Raw genomic sequence first — 16,663 nt, 5'->3', positions numbered from 1 at the left:
GTCAAAAGGAAGGAAATGCCTGATGTAATAATGTAAGTGCATAGCAGCAGTGTTTTTTGAGACAGTACTGAAAACCAGTGCACTCGGAGAAGTGCGCGATTTGGGACACAGCCTTGCTTCTAACTTCACCCTGGCCATTTAATTAAGCCACAGCACTGTCCCAATTCACGCACTTCTACACTTACACTTAAGATTTTGAGTGCACAAGTCTGACTAAAGAGCAGTGTGCAAAAATGTAGTGTGCAATGAGCACTAAGTCGGCGCACTAAATGGCCAGAAAGTTGAGCGTGGATCGGTTGGATCGATGGACACTTTCCACCCTTAACAGCCGCCATCTTAGTGACGTGAATGACGCGTCTTCTGAGCAGTAACCCGCGTAAAAATAACAGAACAACAGTAATAACAATTGGCGACATGGTTCTAATGGCTGGTTGCAATCAGCGTTAAAAAGTAGTATATGAAGAAAGTTTCGAGTCATTTCCGCTGATTTGAGACAGTACTACTCTGTCGAAATTTCAGCCCTGCGCAAGTTAGTGCACTGTTTTACAGTGTACTGTAAAGCAGTGCACTTAGAGAAGTGCATAATTTGAGACACAGTACAGGATGTTGGATTGGAACAGCCAGGGGGAGAGGTAGAGCTTTAACTCCAGCAAATTTAAGTGTTACGATTACTAACACTACTGACCTGACCTGACACGAGGTGCCTCCCCTGCCTGTCATAGATGCCTTCAAAACACATGAGGTTATAAATTCTTTTTAGTACAATAACCCTGTACAATCAGCCTGATAGGCCCAGATGTTTAACCTGTACTTGTTTGCAGCTTGACAGAGACAGTAACATTCTCCTTTGCTTCGTACCCTCTCAGACTCAAATTCCCTCCTGCCTGAATGGAGAGTTGTAAGGCTGCATACAGCAGGTTCACAAAGCTTGTGTTCTTTAAATTGGCTTGAGGCTGTGTGCGAAGTGAAAACTCCCAACCTGCCCAATGACCTAATGCTGCCCCTGGAGCAGCGGGAGCACCACCACCTGCGTGAGGTGGAGCTGGGTCAATGTACTCAGCAAAAGCTGCCAGCATGCCTGCTTCATCTCGCCGAGCAATGGCATCTGCAAGTTCTTGCTATGGGAAGTGAAACCATAAACCTGAAACCCGTTTATGGCCTGAATTGTTGTCACCATGTAAGCCCCAATCTGTTGCCCCTGCCAGTGAGCAGACAGATGAGCTCTCTTGTTGCCGCCTGTATGATTTTTCTCAGTCTGGCTTGAGTGATGTTACCACCACTTTTGTTGGAGGATTGTTGTCCCTGCAACCAGGAGTTGCATGATGTCACCTCTTCTACAAGCTCCAGCCGGAGCCAACACAGTCATCAGTGACAAACAACTAAAAGAAAAGGCATCGTCATCAACACGAGGTCCGACCAGGGCTTGTCCATTGTTGAGGTTAAAACGTTCAAAACACGGAGTCCGTTCCGTTGCTCCAACACGACGTCACTTCCCGTCCCGGTTCTTAATGCTTCGCTTTGTGGAGAAAGATGGTCAATGCAGAGTGTCACGGGTCGTTTATTTGCTGCTTCAAGTCAAACAAAATACAAGCTTTACGATTGATCGGACACTTTCTCCCTGCGACTGTTAAGGTCAATAGCCCCGGGCAGTAAAGGTCCCGATCTGTAGAAAAATTCTTTATAAAAAACTTAAAAACCATCAGACTGCTGAATGAAATTACTTGAGCTATGCACTATTTAAAATATATGGTGTATTTATTCTGTTTATACTATATTGCACTATTTTTAACTTATTAATATATATACTTTTTATATATACATTCACTCGGCTCTGTTTTCAATGGTTGCTAAGCAACGGAATTTCGTTGCCAGAACCAAACTTCAAAAACTGAACGTCAAAACTGTGAACACAATGCGTCTGTAGCCCACATTATGATTTTACAAATCCTGTCAGAGTTTTAAAAAAGAGAACAAGAAGAAAAAGTTAAATCAGTTGCCTCTTTGTAGATAAAAATACAGCAAATTTCCTTGCAACCTCCCCTCGTACAAGACGTGTGAACTTCTGGGGAATTGCGTCACATACCCATCGAAGTTCATGCCCTTCCCATTCCCCTAGAGGGTGATCATGCTGCGACCTAAATTTAATTTGTGTAACCCTTAATGCCATATTTTAAATATAAAGCAAAGGGCCTTATTTATATATTTTGCTATTTAGCCGAAATCAAGAAGAAAGAAGAAAAAAATCGGAATAAAGTATATACTTTAAAGGTCAAGATAAAACTGAAAACACAACAGGAGTTTCTCTGGTCCTGAGCCGTGTGCGTGTAACCATAAGTAGATTCTGATCCACAGACCTCAGAGCCCGAGCTGGGGTGTAAGGCTGGATCAGATCAGTGATGTAAGGAGGAGTTTTACTTGAACATATGATGAAGCCCCACCAAAGAAGGGCAGCAAAAAATTATTAAAGACTCATGTTGTCCCTCTCCACGGAAATCTTTAGTAAAAGGCGAAAGATTTATACGATCTGAAGAGAAACACGAGTGAACTGATAAGCCAGTGCTTGAGAAGAGGCCGTATTCTCCATCATGTGCCTTTAACTAATGGTGAGGCCCGCTGAGCCGTCTTACTAAATAGTTCTGAATCCCCCAAAAATTCTGCAATGGGAATGGGAATTGAAAAATTCAATTTGGCTGATGAAAAATATCAATGTTCAAGTATTCAAGTCACTTTTTAACAAATGTTGGTTTGAAACAGATCATTTCACTAACTCGTATAATGCGTTCTCAGTAAAAATTGTCGGAAGATCCTGGACCACCAACACCCAGTACCCCTGGAATTTGGCCAATTCTAGTTAGAAAAGTGAAGCTGAGGTCCAAAATATCTTCAAGACTCATCTGCATCTATATAACTATTCATCAACAGGTTAGTCTTCCTAGATGTATTTTAAAACGTTTCAAAAACTCCTCCATTGATACATATTTAGTGCATGTGTATTCTGTAAACTTTTTTCCATTGTATTTCACACAACGAGTTAGTCTCCTGAGAGACATCAAAAATTGCCATAGCCGACTGTATTTCAAGTCGTCAAGGCGGGGTATTGGGTAAAGTTTTCAACTAGCAATAATCGCGCCTCGGATAAACCTCATGGGCTACGATACTGCCACTGCGCAAAGCTAATATACACAATGCCAAGCATGGGCTCCCCTGGTAGCTACACACTATGCGAGATGACGGTTTCCTAGGCCTCCGATTAACCTCATAGGCAACGATACACAATGTTATCGCCATCATGAAAGAATGTTCTCCATATTGTTAAATACGTTGTCAGACTAGGAACATCTTCACAGGAAGCAGCAACTGTAAAACGTTAATAACTACTTTTTTTAGTGCCCTGTGTGAGGCTCGGATCTCAGGACGCAAGATTAATGTGCTGTCTACTGCCCAAACAAGGCCTGTGATGGACATCAGAAATCAGGTGAACCAGAATGTGTGTGTCATTTCTGCAGCTAAGGATTTTACATTATTCCCAGTGCAATTAAAAACCAACTTTAATTTTTTTCTTGCCTATGCTTGTCTTGCATGTGTCTCTGTGGCGCAATTGGTTATCGCGTTCGGCTGTTAACCAAAAGGTTGGTGGTTCAAGCCCACCCAGGGACGGCCTAGTTTTAATAGGTTGACTTTATATAATTCCCACTTTGAAAAAAACAACTATAGTGTTTGTTACATAACCCATGCTTGCCTAGCATGTGTCTCTGTGGCCACATTGGTTAGTGCATTTGGCAGTTAACTGAAAGGTGTGTGGTACAAGCCCACACACCTGGACAAGATTTGAGAGCACCATCTCTGAATCAATACTCTCTAATGTATTCCATCAAAAACAAAGCAGCAAAACTTTTTGTTTCAGGTGCACCAAATATTCAGGAAGACATTTAACCAATTTAACAGTAACCCAGCCTCAGATAGGCTTTGTCTGCCTGTTGGAAACTTGATCAAGTGTGACCAAAACTTTAAGGATGCTCAATGATGGAAATGCTTCCATGAAACATACAGTTTCTAAATTCAGCTGTTTTACTTGAACATATGATGAAGCCCCACCAAAGAAGGGCAGCAAAAAATTATTAAAGACTCATGTTGTCCCTCTCCACGGAAATCTTTAGTAAAAGGCGAAAGATTTATACGATCTGAAGAGAAACACGAGTGAACTGATAAGCCAGTGCTTGAGAAGAGGCCGTATTCTCCATCATGTGCCTTTAACTAATGGTGAGGCCCGCTGAGCCGTCTTACTAAATAGTTCTGAATCCCCCAAAAATTCTGCAATGGGAATGGGAATTGAAAAATTCAATTTGGCTGATGAAAAATATCAATGTTCAAGTATTCAAGTCACTTTTTAACAAATGTTGGTTTGAAACAGATCATTTCACTAACTCGTATAATGCGTTCTCAGTAAAAATTGTCGGAAGATCCTGGACCACCAACACCCAGTACCCCTGGAATTTGGCCAATTCTAGTTAGAAAAGTGAAGCTGAGGTCCAAAATATCTTCAAGACTCATCTGCATCTATATAACTATTCATCAACAGGTTAGTCTTCCTAGATGTATTTTAAAACGTTTCAAAAACTCCTCCATTGATACATATTTAGTGCATGTGTATTCTGTAAACTTTTTTCCATTGTATTTCACACAACGAGTTAGTCTCCTGAGAGACATCAAAAATTGCCATAGCCGACTGTATTTCAAGTCGTCAAGGCGGGGTATTGGGTAAAGTTTTCAACTAGCAATAATCGCGCCTCGGATAAACCTCATGGGCTACGATACTGCCACTGCGCAAAGCTAATATACACAATGCCAAGCATGGGCTCCCCTGGTAGCTACACACTATGCGAGATGACGGTTTCCTAGGCCTCCGATTAACCTCATAGGCAACGATACACAATGTTATCGCCATCATGAAAGAATGTTCTCCATATTGTTAAATACGTTGTCAGACTAGGAACATCTTCACAGGAAGCAGCAACTGTAAAACGTTAATAACTACTTTTTTTAGTGCCCTGTGTGAGGCTCGGATCTCAGGACGCAAGACTAATGTGCTGTCTACTGCCCAAACAAGGCCTTTGATGGACATCAGAAATCAGGTGAACCAGAATGTGTGTGTCATTTCTGCAGCTAAGGATTTTACATTATTCCCAGTGCAATTAAAAACCAATTTTAATTTTTTTCTTGCCTATGCTTGTCTTGCATGTGTCTCTGTGGCGCAAATGGTTAGCGCGTTCGGCTGTTAACCGAAAGGTTGGTGGTTCAAGCCCACCCAGGGACGGCCTAGTTTTAATAGGTTGACTTTATATAATTCCCACTTTGAAAAAAAACAACTATAGTGTTTGTTACATAAACCTTGCTTGCCTATGCTTGCCTAGCATGTGTCTCTGTGGCCACATTGGTTAGTGCATTTGGCAGTTAACTGAAAGGTGTGTGGTTCAAGCCCACCCAGGGATGGACAAGATTTGAGAGCACCATCTCTGAATCAATACTCTCTAATGTATTCCATCAAAAACAAAGCAGCAAAACTTTTTGTTTCAGGTGCACCAAATATTCAGGAAGACATTTAACCAATATAACAGTAACCCAGCCTCAGATAGGCTTTGTCTGCCTGTTGGAAACTTGATCAAGTGTGACCAAAACTTTAAGGATGCTCAATGATGGAAATGCTTCCATGAAACATACAGTTTCTAAATTCAGCTGTTTTACTTGAACATATGATGAAGCCCCACCAAAGAAGGGCAGCAAAAAATTATTAAAGACTCATGTTGTCCCTCTCCACGGAAATCTTTAGTAAAAGGCGAAAGATTTATACGATCTGAAGAGAAACACGAGTGAACTGATAAGCCAGTGCTTGAGAAGAGGCCGTATTCTCCATCATGTGCCTTTAACTAATGGTGAGGCCCGCTGAGCCGTCTTACTAAATAGTTCTGAATCCCCCAAAAATTCTGCAATGGGAATGGGAATTGAAAAATTCAATTTGGCTGATGAAAAATATCAATGTTCAAGTATTCAAGTCACTTTTTAACAAATGTTGGTTTGAAACAGATCATTTCACTAACTCGTATAATGCGTTCTCAGTAAAAATTGTCGGAAGATCCTGGACCACCAACACCCATTACCCCTGGAATTTGGCCAATTCTAGTTAGAAAAGTGAAGCTGAGGTCCAAAATATCTTCAAGACTCATCTGCATCTATATAACTATTCATCAACAGGTTAGTCTTCCTAGATGTATTTTAAAACGTTTCAAAAACTCCTCCATTGATACATATTTAGTGCATGTGTATTCTGTAAACTTTTTTCCATTGTATTTCACACAACGAGTTAGTGTCCTGAGAGACATCAAAAATTGCCATAGCCGACTGTATTTCAAGTCGTCAAGGCGGGGTATTGGGTAAAGTTTTCAACTAGCAATAATCACGCCTCGGATAAACCTCATGGGCTACGATACTGCCACTGCGCAAAGCTAATATACACAATGCCAAGCATGGGCTACCCTGGTAGCTACACACTATGCGAGATGACGGTTTCCTAGGCCTCCGATTAACCTCATAGGCAACGATACACAATGTTATCGCCATCATGAAAGAATGTTCTCCATATTGTTAAATACGTTGTCAGACTAGGAACATCTTCACAGGAAGCAGCAACTGTAAAACGTTAATAACTACTTTTTTTAGTGCCCTGTGTGAGGCTCGGATCTCAGGACGCAAGACTAATGTGCTGTCTACTGCCCAAACAAGGCCTTTGATGGACATCAGAAATCAGGTGAACCAGAATGTGTGTGTCATTTCTGCAGCTAAGGATTTTACATTATTCCCAGTGCAATTAAAAACCAATTTTAATTTTTTTCTTGCCTATGCTTGTCTTGCATGTGTCTCTGTGGTGCAATTGGTTAGCGCGTTCGGCTGTTAACCGAAAGGTTGGTGGTTCAAGCCCACCCAGGGACGGCCTAGTTTTAATAGGTTGACTTTATATAATACCCACTTTGAAAAAAACAACTATAGTGTTTGTTACATAAACCTTGCTTGCCTATGCTTGCCTAGCATGTGTCTCTGTGGCCACATTGGTTAGTGCATTTGGCAGTTAACTGAAAGGTGTGTGGTTCAAGCCCACCCAGGGATGGACAAGATTTGAGAGCACCATCTCTGAATCAATACTCTCTAATGTATTCCATCAAAAACAAAGCAGCAAAACTTTTTGTTTCAGGTGCACCAAATATTCAGGAAGACATTTAACCAATATAACAGTAACCCAGCCTCAGATAGGCTTTGTCTGCCTGTTGGAAACTTGATCAAGTGTGACCAAAACTTTAAGGATGCTCAATGATGGAAATGCTTCCATGAAACATACAGTTTCTAAATTCAGCTGTTTTACTTGAACATATGATGAAGCCCCACCAAAGAAGGGCAGCAAAAAATTATTAAAGACTCATGTTGTCCCTCTCCACGGAAATCTTTAGTAAAAGGCGAAAGATTTATACGATCTGAAGAGAAACACGAGTGAACTGATAAGCCAGTGCTTGAGAAGAGGCCGTATTCTCCATCATGTGCCTTTAACTAATGGTGAGGCCCGCTGAGCCGTCTTACTAAATAGTTCTGAATCCCCCAAAAATTCTGCAATGGGAATGGGAATTGAAAAATTCAATTTGGCTGATGAAAAATATCAATGTTCAAGTATTCAAGTCAATTTTTAACAAATGTTGGTTTGAAACAGATCATTTCACTAACTCGTATAATGCATTCTCAGTAAAAATTGTCGGAAGATCCTGGACCACCAACACCCAGTACCCCTGGAATTTGGCCAATTCTAATTAGAAAAGTGAAGCTGAGGTCCAAAATATCTTCAAGACTCATCTGCATCTATATAACTATTCATCAACAGGTTAGTCTTCCTAGATGTATTTTAAAACGTTTCAAAAACTCCTCCATTGATACATATTTAGTGCATGTGTATTCTGTAAACTTTTTTCCATTGTATTTCACACAACGAGTTAGTCTCCTGAGAGACATCAAAAATTGCCATAGCCGACTGTATTTCAAGTCGTCAAGGCGGGGTATTGGGTAAAGTTTTCAACTAGCAATAATCGCGCCTCGGATAAACCTCATGGGCTACGATACTGCCACTGCGCAAAGCTAATATACACAATGCCAAGCATGGGCTCCCCTGGTAGCTACACACTATGCGAGATGACGGTTTCCTAGGCCTCCGATTAACCTCATAGGCAACGATACACAATGTTATCGCCATCATGAAAGAATGTTCTCCATATTGTTAAATACGTTGTCAGACTAGGAACATCTTCACAGGAAGCAGCAACTGTAAAACGTTAATAACTACTTTTTTTAGTGCCCTGTGTGAGGCTCGGATCTCAGGACGCAAGACTAATGTGCTGTCTACTGCCCAAACAAGGCCTTTGATGGACATCAGAAATCAGGTGAACCAGAATGTGTGTGTCATTTCTGCAGCTAAGGATTTTACATTATTCCCAGTGCAATTAGAAACCAACTTTAATTTTTTTCTTGCCTATGCTTGTCTTGCATGTGTCTCTGTGGCGCAATTGGTTAGCGCGTTCGGCTGTTAACCGAAAGGTTGGTGGTTCAAGCCCACCCAGGGACGGCCTAGTTTTAATAGGTTGACTTTATATAATTCCCACTTTGAAAAAAACAACTATAGTGTTTGTTACATAAACCTTGCTTGCCTATGCTTGCCTAGCATGTGTCTCTGTGGCCACATTGGTTAGTGCATTTGGCAATTAACTGAAAGGTGTGTGGTACAAGCCCACACACCTGGACAAGATTTGAGAGCACCATCTCTGAATCAATACTCTCTAATGTATTGCAGCAAAACTTTTTGTTTCAGGTGCACCAAATATTCAGGAAGACATTTAACCAATATAACAGTAACCCAGCCTCAGATAGGCTTTGTCTGCCTGTTGGAAACTTGATCAAGTGTGACCAAAACTTTAAGGATGCTCAATGATGGAAATGCTTCCATGAAACATACAGTTTCTAAATTCAGCTGTTTTACTTGAACATATGATGAAGCCCCACCAAAGAAGGGCAGCAAAAAATTATTAAAGACTCATGTTGTCCCTCTCCACGGAAATCTTTAGTAAAAGGCGAAAGATTTATACGATCTGAAGAGAAAGACGAGTGAACTGATAAGCCAGTGCTTGAGAAGAGGCCGTATTCTCCATCATGTGCCTTTAACTAATGGTGAGGCCCGCTGAGCCGTCTTACTAAATAGTTCTGAATCCCCCAAAAATTCTGCAATGGGAATGGGAATTGAAAAATTCAATTTGGCTGATGAAAAATATCAATGTTCAAGTATTCAAGTCACTTTTTAACAAATGTTGGTTTGAAACAGATCATTTCACTAACTCGTATAATGCGTTCTCAGTAAAAATTGTCGGAAGATCCTGGACCACCAACACCCAGTACCCCTGGAATTTGGCCAATTCTAGTTAGAAAAGTGAAGCTGAGGTCCAAAATATCTTCAAGACTCATCTGCATCTATATAACTATTCATCAACAGGTTAGTCTTCCTAGATGTATTTTAAAACGTTTCAAAAACTCCTCCATTGATACATATTTAGTGCATGTGTATTCTGTAAACTTTTTTCCATTGTATTTCACACAACGAGTTAGTCTCCTGAGAGACATCAAAAATTGCCATAGCCGACTGTATTTCAAGTCGTCAAGGCGGGGTATTGGGTAAAGTTTTCAACTAGCAATAATCGCGCCTCGGATAAACCTCATGGGCTACGATACTGCCACTGCGCAAAGCTAATATACACAATGCCAAGCATGGGCTCCCCTGGTAGCTACACACTATGCGAGATGACGGTTTCCTAGGCCTCCGATTAACCTCATAGGCAACGATACACAATGTTATCGCCATCATGAAAGAATGTTCTCCATATTGTTAAATACGTTGTCAGACTAGGAACATCTTCACAGGAAGCAGCAACTGTAAAACGTTAATAACTACTTTTTTTAGTGCCCTGTGTGAGGCTCGGATCTCAGGACGCAAGACTAATGTGCTGTCTACTGCCCAAACAAGGCCTTTGATGGACATCAGAAATCAGGTGAACCCCTGAGTTATCTATTATAACCTCAGGTTCTGCGAGTTGGTGCGAAGCCCTCCAACGGCTTCGCTATGGGTTTACCCCGAGGCACCGCCTCGTCTCTGAGAAAGCTTAATGAACTCGCCACCCAGCAGGGGGCAGTACCTTCCTATAAAGGCGGGCAGCACCCGCCGCACTTTCTCCAACTGAAAACTCAGCGAGAAGGGCGGCCGCTGGGCGACGAGGTTGGAGGGCTTCGCACCAACTCGCAGAACCTGAGGTTATAATAGATAACTCAGGGGTTCTGCGTCATTGGTGCTCCGCCCTCCAACGGCTTCGCTATGGGTTTACCCAAAAGGCGAAGCCTGACGGGATAAATGTACCCCCAGCTGGACGCCGCTCCTGGAGCAGCATCACTAGGGCCCCGCCGGCCCAGGGTCCAAACCCACTTGAGCCGTGGGCCCTGAGGGGGGCACAACAGCGCTCAAGACAGTATGAGCTACTGATCCCGCCGTTACGTCGAGGAGATAGGCCTTAGCGAAGGTAGACGTGGACGCCCAAGAGGCAGCAGAGCAGATATCCTCTGCTGCCACACCCCGCAAAAGAGCCACTGAGGCTGCCACGCCACGGGTGGAATGTGCCCTCAGACCGCTAGGAGCGGATCCACCCGCTGCTCGGTAGGCACGGATAATGGCCGATCTCACCCAATGAGAGAACCTCTGGGGGGAGAGTGCCTCTCCCCGCCGGCATCTACCGTGGCAGACAAAAAGGGCATCAGAGCGCCTAAACTCGGCCACCCGCCGCAAGTAACAGGCCAACGCCCTCACTGGACACAACAGGTGGAGACGCTCCTGACCCGGGTCCGAGTGAGGCGGCGGGTGAAGGCCCGCAGCGTGAAGGTCGTCGCCCGGAACAAGGAACTCAGAATCTTCGGGCGGAACGCTGGGTTAGGACGCAAAGACACCGAAGACTCCTCGACGCCAAAGGAAAGACACTCAGGGCTAATGGAGAGGGCACAAAGCTCACTTGCTCTCTTCGTGGTTGTTAGTGCCAGAAGGAGCGATACCTTGAAAGACAAGATATCCAGTGGGACTTGGTCAAGAGGCTCGAAGGTCGGCCCTGTGAGAGAGTCCAGTACCAACTGGAGATCCCACTGAGGGCTGGAAGGCCTTGCAGGAGGTCGAAGCCTGCAGGCACCCCGCAGGAAACGCGCCACCAAAGGGTGGGCGCGAACCGAAGCACCCTCAAAACCGACATGCCTCGTCGCTATGGCTGATGCGAACACTCTCAGTGTCGCCACAGTCCGCCCGTTATCCAGCAAAAGTTGCAGGAAAGACAGGATAGCGGAGACCAAACAAGAGCTGGGGTCCAAGGACCTGTCTGAACACCAGCGGGAGAATATCCCCCACTTTGAGGCATAAAGCCTACGTGTTGATGGGGCCCGGGCGTTCTCCAGCGTGTGGAGAACGTCCGGGTCCAGGGTCCCGATCAGCTCGTCCCGTGCAGGAGCCACACCTTGAGAGGCCGGCCCAGCACCGGGGGCGCTGTCAGTGTCCCCCCCCGCATGACACAGGGCAGCGGGGCCCCAAGGGATGGCCCACGGGGCCCCGACCGCCATGCGCACCAGCTCTGGGAACCAGAGCGCCCCCGGGGAGTCTGGTGCCACTAGAATTAACCTCAGCCCCCCCCGCCTCGTCCTCCGAATCAGGGGGAGAAGGAGCCGCGGAGGAGGGAAGGCAAACAGCAGACCGACCGGCCACCTCGAATGGGCTAAAGCGTCCACGCCTAGTGGGGGGCGGTCCGAAGCCCTGAGGGAGAACCAAAGAGGGCATTTGAAGTTCTCCTTGCTGGCGAAGAGGTCTGCAACCGGGTGACCGAATCGAGACCAGATCTCGCTTGCCACTGCCTCGGACAGACCCCATTCGTCCTGGACGGCCCCCCTCGACAGTCTGTCCGCTACTGCATTCAGCTCGCCCGGGACGTGCTGGGCTCTGAGCGAAAGCAGGTGACAGTCCGCCCACAGCCAAATCTTCCTTGCCACACACAGAAGGGCTGGGGATCTGACTCCACCTTGGCGATTTACGTACGCCACGGCGGTGGAGCTGTCTGAAAATACTAGGACGTTGGACTGTGACAGTTGGGGAGAGAGGTGAAGCAGGACATTGTGAATCGCCTTCAGCTCTAGCCAGTTTATGTGTCTGAGCACCGGACTGCTCCAGACCCCACTGGCATAGGCCTGACCCGAGGTGCCTCCCCAACCTGTCAGGGAAGCGTCTGTGAACACTTGAGTGTAACGAAGGACGCAACCCAATGGAACTCTCCGTCTGAGGTTGGCGTGAGAGTTCCAGAACTGGATGTCCTGCAAAACCCGAGCGGGAAGGCGCACTTTCCGACCTCTTTCCCGCTTGAGGTCTAGCTTGAGACGACCAAACCATCTCTGAAGCTCCCTCATGTGCAGCAAGCCCAGCCGAACAACCGTGTGGGCTGCCGCCATGAGCCCCAGGAGGGACATAACAGTGCCTGCTGTTGTCACGTGACACCGAGCTTCCAGCAACTGTGTTGTCAGTCGGAGAATGGGCTGGATACGCACGTCCGGGAGGCGCGCGTATCCTTCCTCCGAGTTCAACAGTACCCCCAGGTAAACTAACTGTTGAACTGGAGTCAGAGCGCTCTTGCTGAGGTTCACTGTGAACCCCAGGGTGGCAATATGGCTCAACACCTTCTGTGTGTGAGCGTAACTTTCTGCCTCTGACCTGGCAAGGATCAACCAGTCGTCCAGATAGGTCAAGATCCTTACCCCACTCACTCTCAAAGGCTCCACTGCCGCTTCCACACACTTGGTGAAGGTCCTGGGTGCCAGAGAGTAGCCGAACGGAAGTCGAGTGTACTGAAACACCCGACCCTCGAGGGCGAAACGCAAGTACTTTCGATGTCTCTTGACTATCGGTATGTGAAAGTACGCGTCGGTCAGGTCGATAGATGTCATCCAATCTCCTGGACATACACCTGAAAGCAGTTTCTTGACCGTCAACATGCGAAACGGGCGGGTAGCTATGAACTTGTTCAAATAGCTGAGGTCCAGAATGGGCCTCCAACCCCCGGTCTTCTTCGCCACGAGGAAGTACCGGGAGTTAAACCCTGTCATCATCTCGGCTGCAGGGACCAGTTCTACGACCTCCTTCTGCAGCAGAGTAGACACCTCGTTTCTCAAACAGGATAGTTTCTCCTGCTCCACCATACGCGTCCAGAGAATCCCTGAAAAACGCGGGGGTTGACGGGCAAACTGTAGCGCATAGCCCCGCCTGATTACTCCCCCCAGCCAAGTGGGTCCTAGAAGTAAAACCAGGCGACTCCAAGCCGAATAATGTTCTGTCAGAACCGCAGCCCTGGCGAACCTTGGGTAGTCCTCCGGCCCGCCCCCCATGGACGGGCCGTAGACGAAAGGGCATCACACAAGCCGCGTCTCTATCTCTTGAATCCACAGAGCATGTACTCGAGTTGGATTCACTAGAACCCCCACTCTCATACATAAAAGCCGGCTCTGTGGGAGAAGCGCGCAAGTGCGCGTGAGACACCTCAGATGCGCGTCGTGCGTGTTCCCTTCCCCCCCCGGAAGTATTCCCAACTCCCTGAGCACTTCTTAGTGTCACCGGAGCTGACAAAACCCGCGATGTGGAGGAAAGCGCTGGAGAATTAACCCGGAGCTGAAGTGAGTTAGGTCGCGCGCGCGTCGGCACCGCATCACTCACCCGGTCCCGTACATTCTCCAGCCCCGCTGGCGGTCCCGACCTGTTCGTCACTCGTGAGATCCGACCGCCACGCACCTCTCCAGTTGATCGACCAGACGGGACGGAAGTTCCTCGCCCTCGCCTGGTCTCAGAACGGCGAAAAAACTCGCGCGTAAAAACACCAGGTTGCGTCAGTTCCATGGCGCTTCTCCGCCGCCAAACGTGACGTCCTCCACGGTGCCAGTGTTTGTAGACAGCGCTGTGGGGGAAGGAACAACCTCCGGTTAACATAGACATGTCCGGACAAGTTCCACTCACCTCATCAGCTGTCACGCTCTGTCGGGCACGAGCGCTGGTTGACGCGGAAGTAAACACAGCTGATTCAGCCGGTCTCGCGGACCTCTGCTCGTCTGTAAACAAAACACATGTGGTTGGAGTCTGCCCCTCATTCGTGTGGACAGACTCCGTTATTGCAGTCTCGGTATGACCCGGACGAAGGGGTTTAAAACCTCCTTCGGACTGTGTTATGAGAGGAAAATCACGCCGTCTATGACCGGCGGAGCATGTTAGCTTAGCATTAGCGGCGAAAGTTTCTAATGACGCCTGTGAATACGTCACACTCACAGGCGGAAACACATGCACACTACCAACATCTCTCTCAGAACGAACCACAGAAACGTCATACGTTCTCTTGTTTTATTCCCGACACATTCCCTTGAATGAATAGGGAGGGGGAGGAGCCCTCGGCCGTCGACTCTGCTGCTGACTCCCCGGCTCGCGCTGCGGATCTTGGCGACGCTCACTCGTCGCACGCCGCCGCTGTTGCCGATGTTGTTGGTGCTGCTGGGGTGGCTGGTCTCTGGTGACGCTTCCCCCCAGCACCAGATGATGATGCCGACGAACGGGATCTCCGTCTCCGCGTATCCCCGTCGCGCATCGTCATCACGCCAAACGTGACGTCATCCATGACGTTTCTCCGCCAAACGTGACGTCATCCATGGCGCCGGGATTTTCTTGACAACGCTCATCGGCGGTCAAACCCCGTCAGCGCATGTCAACACGGAAGTAAACACAGCTGATCAAGCCGGTCTCGTGGACATTTGCTTATCAGGCCGACGAACGGGATCTTCTCCGCGTATCCTCGTCGCGCCTCGTCATCACGCCCATGCAGGTGATGGCGGAGCTGCGCCGCCTCCTGCCGGGCCATTCCTCTCAATGGTGCGTCCGTTCCATGGCGTTTCTCCGCCAAACGTGACGTCATCCATGACGTTTCTCCGCCAACGTGACGTCATCCATGACGTTTCTCCGCCAACGTGACGTCATCCATGGCGCCGGGATTTTTTTGACAACGCTCATCGGCGGTCAAACCCCGTCAGCGCATGTCAACACGGAAGTGAAGTAAACACAGCTGATCAAGCCGGTCTCGTGGACATTTGCTTATCTGGAAACAAAGCACATGGTTGAGTCTGCCCTTCATTCGTGTGGACAGACTCCGTTATTACAGTCTCGGCATGACCCGGACGAAGGGGTTTAAAACCTCATCCGAACTGTGTTCTGAGAGGAAACTCTCGCCGTCTATGAACGGCGGAGCATGTTAGCTTAGCATTAGCGGCGAAAGTCTCTAATGACGCCTGTGAATACGTCACACTCACAGGCGGAGCCACATGCACACTAATACCTCTCAAGTGAACCCGTCGAGTGCGCTGCAGGAGGGCCATGAGACCTGCAAGAGATACTCACCTGATCGCTCTCGCATACCCCATGGTCGACTCCATGCAGCGAGCCAGTCGTCCTCCTCGTCGACATCTGTTCATGACCGATGGACGACTTAGCTCGACTCATCAGGGCCCAACACGTTGGAACGTGAGCTTGTCGAGTGCAGCGCACAGGACTGCCGTGTTGTTTAAAATAACAACACGGCAGTCCTGTGTTGATCATAATCATGATCTGAGGCGGCGTGGGTCGACAAACCTCGAACGCTTCCCAACACTGTCAAAAGCCGTGGGAAGCGCTCGGAAGGCCAGATAATCATCCCGTGTGATTTGGGCCTCTAGGCAAAACGAAGCAGACATGTGTGTCTCCTCTTCAGGGAGTCTTCGTGTACACATGGTTCACTTCAATATTCATTCGCCATCATTACATTCCACTGTCAGGAGCTTTCTCGCTGAGTTGAAAAAGGAGTGCGGCGGGTGCTGCCCGCCTTTATAGGAAGGTACTGCCCCCTGCTGGGTGGCGAGTTCATTAAGCTTTCTCAGAGACGAGGCGGTGCCTCGGGGTAAACCCATAGCGAAGCCGTTGGAGGGCGGAGCACCAATGACGCAGAACCAGAATGTGTGTGTCATTTCTGCAGCTAAGGATTTTACATTATTCCCAGTGCAATTAAAAACCAATTTTAATTTTTTTCTTGCCTATGCTTGTCTTGCATGTGTCTCTGTGGCGCAAATGGTTAGCGCGTTCGGCTGTTAACCGAAAGGTTGGTGGTTCAAGCCCACCCAGGGACGGCCTAGTTTTAATAGGTTGACTTTATATAATTCCCACTTTGAAAAAAAACAACTATAGTGTTTGTTACATAAACCTTGCTTGCCTATGCTTGCCTAGCATGTGTCTCTGTGGCCACATTGGTTAGTGCATTTGGCAGTTAACTGAAAGGTGTGTGGTTCAAGCCCACCCAGGGATGGACAAGATTTGAGAGCACCATCTCTGAATCAATACTCTCTAATGTATTCCATCAAAAACAAAGCAGCAAAACTTTTTGTTTCAGGTGCACCAAATATTCAGGAAGACATTTAACCAATATAACAGTAACCCAGCCTCAGATAGGCTTTGTCTGCC

At 47.1% G+C, this 16,663-nt stretch overlaps 15 non-coding genes across 15 annotated transcripts; 5 read left to right on the top strand and 10 right to left on the bottom strand.

The window, feature by feature from the left end:
- Window positions 1–2,430: 2,430 nt before the first annotated feature.
- Window positions 2,431–2,544, bottom strand: LOC148078008 (U5 spliceosomal RNA). The gene has a single exon (XR_015711616.1). It is a non-coding gene; the product is annotated as a U5 spliceosomal RNA (small nuclear RNA).
- A 491-nt stretch (window positions 2,545–3,035) lies between these two features.
- On the bottom strand, window positions 3,036–3,175 carry LOC148078007 (U4 spliceosomal RNA). The gene has a single exon (XR_015711749.1). It is a non-coding gene; the product is annotated as a U4 spliceosomal RNA (small nuclear RNA).
- Window positions 3,176–3,583: 408 nt separating this feature from the next.
- trnan-guu (transfer RNA asparagine (anticodon GUU)) lies at window positions 3,584–3,657 on the top strand. The gene has a single exon. It is a non-coding gene; the product is annotated as a tRNA-Asn (tRNA).
- A 430-nt stretch (window positions 3,658–4,087) lies between these two features.
- On the bottom strand, window positions 4,088–4,201 carry LOC148078005 (U5 spliceosomal RNA). The gene has a single exon (XR_015711615.1). It is a non-coding gene; the product is annotated as a U5 spliceosomal RNA (small nuclear RNA).
- Window positions 4,202–4,692: 491 nt separating this feature from the next.
- On the bottom strand, window positions 4,693–4,832 carry LOC148078004 (U4 spliceosomal RNA). The gene has a single exon (XR_015711748.1). It is a non-coding gene; the product is annotated as a U4 spliceosomal RNA (small nuclear RNA).
- Window positions 4,833–5,240: 408 nt separating this feature from the next.
- Window positions 5,241–5,314, top strand: trnan-guu (transfer RNA asparagine (anticodon GUU)). Its single transcript has one exon. It is a non-coding gene; the product is annotated as a tRNA-Asn (tRNA).
- A 443-nt stretch (window positions 5,315–5,757) lies between these two features.
- Window positions 5,758–5,871, bottom strand: LOC148078002 (U5 spliceosomal RNA). The gene has a single exon (XR_015711614.1). It is a non-coding gene; the product is annotated as a U5 spliceosomal RNA (small nuclear RNA).
- A 492-nt stretch (window positions 5,872–6,363) lies between these two features.
- LOC148078001 (U4 spliceosomal RNA) lies at window positions 6,364–6,502 on the bottom strand. Its single transcript, XR_015711782.1, has one exon. It is a non-coding gene; the product is annotated as a U4 spliceosomal RNA (small nuclear RNA).
- A 408-nt stretch (window positions 6,503–6,910) lies between these two features.
- On the top strand, window positions 6,911–6,984 carry trnan-guu (transfer RNA asparagine (anticodon GUU)). The gene has a single exon. It is a non-coding gene; the product is annotated as a tRNA-Asn (tRNA).
- A 442-nt stretch (window positions 6,985–7,426) lies between these two features.
- On the bottom strand, window positions 7,427–7,540 carry LOC148077999 (U5 spliceosomal RNA). The gene has a single exon (XR_015711613.1). It is a non-coding gene; the product is annotated as a U5 spliceosomal RNA (small nuclear RNA).
- Window positions 7,541–8,031: 491 nt separating this feature from the next.
- On the bottom strand, window positions 8,032–8,171 carry LOC148077998 (U4 spliceosomal RNA). Its single transcript, XR_015711747.1, has one exon. It is a non-coding gene; the product is annotated as a U4 spliceosomal RNA (small nuclear RNA).
- Window positions 8,172–8,579: 408 nt separating this feature from the next.
- trnan-guu (transfer RNA asparagine (anticodon GUU)) lies at window positions 8,580–8,653 on the top strand. Its single transcript has one exon. It is a non-coding gene; the product is annotated as a tRNA-Asn (tRNA).
- A 426-nt stretch (window positions 8,654–9,079) lies between these two features.
- On the bottom strand, window positions 9,080–9,193 carry LOC148077996 (U5 spliceosomal RNA). Its single transcript, XR_015711660.1, has one exon. It is a non-coding gene; the product is annotated as a U5 spliceosomal RNA (small nuclear RNA).
- A 491-nt stretch (window positions 9,194–9,684) lies between these two features.
- LOC148077995 (U4 spliceosomal RNA) lies at window positions 9,685–9,824 on the bottom strand. Its single transcript, XR_015711746.1, has one exon. It is a non-coding gene; the product is annotated as a U4 spliceosomal RNA (small nuclear RNA).
- Window positions 9,825–16,258: 6,434 nt separating this feature from the next.
- Window positions 16,259–16,332, top strand: trnan-guu (transfer RNA asparagine (anticodon GUU)). Its single transcript has one exon. It is a non-coding gene; the product is annotated as a tRNA-Asn (tRNA).
- Window positions 16,333–16,663: the final 331 nt, after the last annotated feature.

Source organism: Callionymus lyra, chromosome 6 (genome assembly GCF_982586985.1).
Source record: "Callionymus lyra chromosome 6, fCalLyr1.hap1.1, whole genome shotgun sequence".
NCBI lineage: Eukaryota > Metazoa > Chordata > Actinopteri > Syngnathiformes > Callionymidae > Callionymus > Callionymus lyra.
This window is presented reverse-complemented; position numbering and strand designations above follow the sequence as displayed.